Source organism: Oenanthe melanoleuca, chromosome 13 (assembly GCF_029582105.1).
Source record: "Oenanthe melanoleuca isolate GR-GAL-2019-014 chromosome 13, OMel1.0, whole genome shotgun sequence".
Taxonomy (NCBI): Eukaryota; Metazoa; Chordata; class Aves; order Passeriformes; family Muscicapidae; genus Oenanthe; species Oenanthe melanoleuca.
Window position 1 is genome coordinate 9,531,655 of NC_079347.1, and position 5,928 is coordinate 9,537,582.

The 5,928-nt window shown below is 44.6% G+C and overlaps 1 pseudogene; it reads right to left on the reverse strand.

Annotated features, from left to right (window-relative positions):
• On the reverse strand, positions 1–1,826 carry LOC130258936 (E3 ubiquitin-protein ligase makorin-2-like; annotated as a pseudogene).
• Positions 1,827–5,928: the final 4,102 nt, after the last annotated feature.

The window sequence follows — 5,928 nt, forward strand, 5'->3', positions numbered from 1 at the left end:
AGTAAGATCTGCCTCCTAGATCCCCAGCTGATGGCAACACAATCATTGTAAGATGTGTTCAATGACAATGCTTTTTGCTACAGCAGCACAGATGGCAGGATTTACAAACCTCTGGGTGCTGCGCTTGTCCTGTCTCATAGAAGAGGAAAGCAAGGCTCAGCAGTCTAAAATCAACTCATCAGGGATTTAACAAAACTGGAAGAGAGAACTAGCTGAAGAGAATAATATTTTCTGTCCAGAAGGAAATATAATGTAAGTGCTGTTCTTCAAGGGAAGGTGGAAGAAGTAGCAATTAAAGATTGCCTGAACAGGAGCTACACAGGACAGTGAGAAGGAAGTGACTGCTACACTCACAACAGGGATGGGGAGTGCAGAAGGGTGAAGGCAGCATAAGAAATAGTCCTGAGGTTGACTCAGAGACAATTTGTGAGGCACCAGGTTCCTGAGGAAAGGCAGGTTTGGACATGATCACCGTGACCTCCTGTACTTGTGTCCCTCTGTCCTAGAGAGCCATGGTCATGCTGTGACCATACCCAGAGCTGCACACGAGGCAACACCCACAAAGGGAAAAGTGAAAAACTCCATATGACTGGTGCAACTTGTCGGGAAACTTTTCCTCATAATTGTTTTCACCTGTGAGGGCTTGAAAAATGCTGCAAATGCTCCTGTTTTTACTGTTGTAGAAACGTGGGTGAGTCAGAACATGGAAAGAGCTCAGCTGACAGTGAAACAAAGACCCTGGTCTCCTGCCGTAGCGTAGAGGCAGTCCCTGTTTGGAAAAGAGTAGCTCCCTATTGTGCATTCCAGTATACAGAGCAATTGCTCAGAGAACCTAGCATTTCTGCAGAACCTTGTTACCTCCTTCAGAGCTTTTGTTCCCTGCAAAACTTCCTTCCAAAGACACTTCCATCCAAACTGGCACATTCCGTTTTTCAAAGTACTTGCAGGGCTTTTTCCACACTCTGCTTAAATTCTTTAATCATCTCATTTTTCTTCTGCTTTTCTACCCAGTACACACTGGGAATGACAAATTCAAGTATTACTTGGCACTCTGGACAGGACTTGACTTCTTGAACTACTTGGCACATCTCCACTGCCAGATGCAGGACAAGAAGTACATGTGGTTGCAGTTGGAAAGGATGCCAAACCTCTTCTCAGAGGCTGGTAGTTTCTCACACAGCACTTCCATACAGATGCTGCACACCTTGACCTGACTGCCCTGGAAAGCAAGGGCCTTCTTCCTATCAAGCTTAACTGTTGCCTTGCACATCATCTTGTGATCCTTCTTTTGTTCTTGGTTGAAAGGGTGAAGCACTTGCAGGCCACATATCTCACCCATAACCTCATGGGGGTACAGAGGCAGCACTTTGCCAAGTGCCACATTCCCTCCACTGTGTGTGGACACAGCTGCCACCACAGGAGCTCCCAGCTACCAGATCTTCCAGTCCACTGCAAATTTTTTCCAAGTAATAACAGGGCTTCACTTCCAGATTGTTATTTTGGTCACTGCAGCACAGCACAACTCTGAGGGAACTGGACTTCTGCTCTTCACTCAAGCCACATAGATTTTTGTCCCTGAGTACCCTCTTACTCCGCTTGCTCCAGGTCTTCTCCCTAGTGGGACAACACTCAGGGGCTGTGGGGGACTGCCAGGGGCAGCACAGTGGCTGTGAGCTTCATCAGATCACACCTGTACCAAACACTGCAGGCACACTGTCCTTTCTGCTAGTCCTTAAAGACAGTGTAGGATTTGCTTGTAGGCAACTCATGTGAGAACATGTTTGCCTCCCAACACACTCTCTGCACGTCACCTGCTCTGTGCTCATCGTGGCAGCACCCTGCCTGGCTCCCAGAGAGTCCAGAGGATAGTGACAAGAACAACCAGAGGTACAGCAAATGAGACCTGCAAGGAGGTACAGAAAAAAAATTACTTTATTTAGTCTGGGGAAAGTGAAAGAGATGCATGATAATACCTCTAAATAGGTAAAAGTATAGAAGGTAATAAACTATTATCTGTGTCTTCCAGGAGACAAGAAGTGACAGGTTGCAGTAAGGGAGATTTATTGGTTACAGTTAGGAAGGACTCACATTAGACTGTGTGGGGAGCAGATGAAACCACCATCACAGGAGCCTTGGAAGATATGAGACACCCTGTGATCAGGAATGGTTTAACCTAAGAAGTTCTATCTCCCTCACATTTCCTGTGATCTCTTATACTATGCACATGATGAAAATACTCCAGAACCTCTTCCCACTCTCTGGGAGACCTGTGAGCAGTGCTTTAATAGCTGTGTCTCATAGACAGGCTCTTGCCAGTCTGTTCTAGCTGCTTGGGTTGCAGTGAGATTAGCTAGTGTCCTTTTAATGACATAATTAGGAAAACCAGGATTCCAGATGTGTCACAGCAGACCTCTCGTTAGGGGTAAAAATGAGCCAAGACACAGGTCCTCATTTAACAGCCTGAAAAGAGTACCAGTTTATTCTTCTTTACAGATTAACCATCCTAGATCTGACTACAGCAAGCTCCTACTGTATAGTCCAACTGCAGACCAACTGCTGGCTATTTCCTGCTGGGCTATGACTGCAAGTGTTGGTTTGCAGACTCTGAACGCAGCTTTCACCTAGCTCAGCTATGCCTGCAGGCTCTAACTCCATCAGACCCAGACTGGCCTCATAGCAAATCTTTACTGCAGTAACTCTTCGCTTTTTCATTCTTTGTCTCTCTGGATCGTTGAGCCTTCCTCAGAGATCCTCTACCTCATCAGGTTTCTCTCTCCAAGAATGTCCCCGACCAGCCAGCCCACCCCTTTTATCACACTTATTAGTCACTGCTGCAACCCATTAAGAGTAAGGCTGTTCGTCTTGTTTGGTAATTAGCACAACTGTGACTTATCAGGGACGAGGTCACCTGTAATCTCTTCTTCTACACCTACACAGATATTAAACACTTGATACCCTACTGGGTATTAACAACCCAACTGTCATTGATTTTACACGAAGCCAACTGGAATTTCACAGAACAGACTGCAGTGCCAGGCAGACCTTACAAAGACTGCAGTAAGACATCTTTGCCACTGTAGCAATCTCACGTTGCTGTGCTCCTTGAAGCAACAGACTGCTTCAATCGCTTCTTGCCGCGGTAGTTTTGTTATCTTACTTTTACTTAATTGGTTACTGCAGGGTTGTCTTGGAGACTTAAGATCTGCTCTTTGAAACCACTGGATTCTTATAGGCAACCTAGGAAAGAGAAATGGGATTTCACACAGCAAAGCTGTCAGTAACAAAACTGGACCAAAAATGCTGAACCACTGCATAAATGCATTATCTTGTGTCCAAAACACAGCCATCTGCTGAGCTCAACCTTGGAGATTGGCTCCCAGCCCTTGAAGCCCTAAATTATTATTTTAATAATCATGTCTGAATTCTTGTCTGATGTCAGCTGCCACTGCAGAGGGCAAGTCAAGCTTTACCCTGGCCTCATTGCCTGGGCTTACTATCCCTGTGTGTACACTCACCAGCCCTCAGATTTGATTGTCCCCTCCCCAGTTTTCACATGCAGATCTCGTGTTGATTCCTCTTTTGAAGGTTTTTGTTTCTGGTTCTGCTCAAATCTTGGCTGACAGGAGTGCAGCCATGCTGTGTGCTGATTGCAGCTGGCAGGTGGATTAGAGCCCATTCAGATGGCTGTGAAATGCCTCTGCGAGACAGAAATGGCAGAACAATGGATTATTTCACCATGAAGAGCCCAGAAACTGATGCAGACAGTCACGTTGAGGAGACAAGCTGAGGAACATGAAGACATAAAGCAATTTTTGCTTCCACAAGCCCCACGAGATCTTTCCAGCTCAAAGTTTTGGAGATCTGCTGCCAGCTCCCTTCCTCCTCACCTAAGCTGGTTGATTTCTCTGAGGTACAGGATGTTCTCGATTTTTTCCAAAATATGTGGGAGCTACAGTTGCCAAGTAACAAAACCTCATCACTTTTTTCCTGAAATGCATAATTCCTCATTTCTCAGTTTCATGGAATGGACAGATGAAGCTATGATCTGTGTCACTTGTTCAGTATCAGGATCATTTAGACTCCAGTCTTGCCCCTGGATAAATCTATTGGATACAGAGTTCAGGTTGAGGAAGGGATCTGACTGCCCTTTTGTCTCTTATCTTCAAAAACAAAACTGGGGATGCATTTCATAATTCACTGAACTGACTCAGTGACCAGTGTAATGGGATTTCATTAAGAATACAGTGACACTGCAGCCAGGGAGAAGCAGCCTGACTTTTTTTCAAGAGGTGTCCTTCCTCCTCACCCACTGCAGACCATGCACATGGTTGATCCAAGCAAGGTCAGAAAAAAGCTGATAGATCCCACTCCTTCACAGGAATTAGGAGCAAAATTCAGGTCATTGTAGTATTTGTGGAACTAAAGGAGGTCCACAGAAGGACAAACAAGATGATGAGGGATGAAGAAACTCTCTTCGGAGATGTGAATTGAACCAGCAGAGAAGAATACTGAAAAATAAGAACAACACCAAGAATTGTAAAATGATAAGAAGGCCCTAGGTAAGCTCTGGTTCAGCTGCTATTCAGGAAGTCCTGGAACCAGCAGGCATTTGCTGAATCTAATAGGGAGCTGGTGTTAAAAGGAAGAGCTTTTTTACACTGTGCAAGTGAACTTCTGGAACTGGCTGCCCTGGGAAGCAGACAGAATTGTCAGTCAGGCAGCAATTAGACAAAATCACAAGCAAAAAGTCTAGACATGGACACTAAATGCCCTAGGCAGGGATGTCCACTTTAACATAGCTGATACAACAATTGTGGCTGTTGCTAGAGGAATGAGGGGAATGGACCACTAAAGTGGCCAAGCAGGCATGCTTTCCCTAAATAGCATCTTTTATTGCCTCAATCTACAACAGAGTACTGGACATGATGGATCTAGGTTTGCTATTATTTCTGGCTTGTCTCAAATTTGATAGAGGCTTTGCTCTTCCTGTACCATGGCAAAGTTCACTCCCCTTTGATCCTGCTCCCAGTAGAGCAAACAATCTACCCCAGGTTACATAAAGAACCATATAACCTCCAGATTTCCTCCACGGGTTCCTCTTCTCCTGAATATCTTGAAATCTTGTTCTCTCTCCAAATTTCCTTCTTCCACACGCCAGCAAGAAGCATCATGTGGCTGAGCTGCTTGTGAATCTTGAAGATGAGCAGTGTCTGAAAGTTTGTGGCACATTAGCAGAGCAACACAGTGACAACTCCATGCCTGTGCACTTCAATAAGCTAGTTATAAACAAGAGGGTTTCTCCTCTAATGTTCCCAGTCCTTGCTATCACACTGGAGAGGACTGGACTAATGAAGATTTCCTCCTGTGAGCTCCATGAGGCATCTGCACTATTCCTTCTGACCTCATTACAGTGAACAGAACATAGACCAGAAAAAGCATTCTTTGCTGGCTATAAATCATGAGTGACACTAAGGTATTGCTATTAACAGCAGAAAAATGCTTTCCTCCCCCAGCCTCATCCAGTCCCATGTACATACAACACTTTGGCAAAGGGTGATGGGGTGTCTGGATGGAAAATTAAATAGAGGTTGTGTTGTCTGAAGATAAATTGGTATCTCCCTTGGAGTGAGTGACTTTGTCTTTTTCTGATTTGTCTTTTAACTTAAAAAACATTGAGACTAGAGATAAGGATGCGCTTAAAAACCCTATCCTTTGTCCCCTCCCAGGCTCTCCTGAACAAGTCTTGTCTCTCAAATGAGCTCAAAACGAAGATAAATGTTCTGGCAGTAATATGGAACATTATTTTTGGCACTCAAAGAATAGATAAGGGAAAACTGAAAGGAAGACAAAGGTCTGTTTTTTTCAAATGTGAGTTACCAAATTCTGCTTACCCATATGAACCCAGAATCCTTTCTTTTTTTTCCAGAT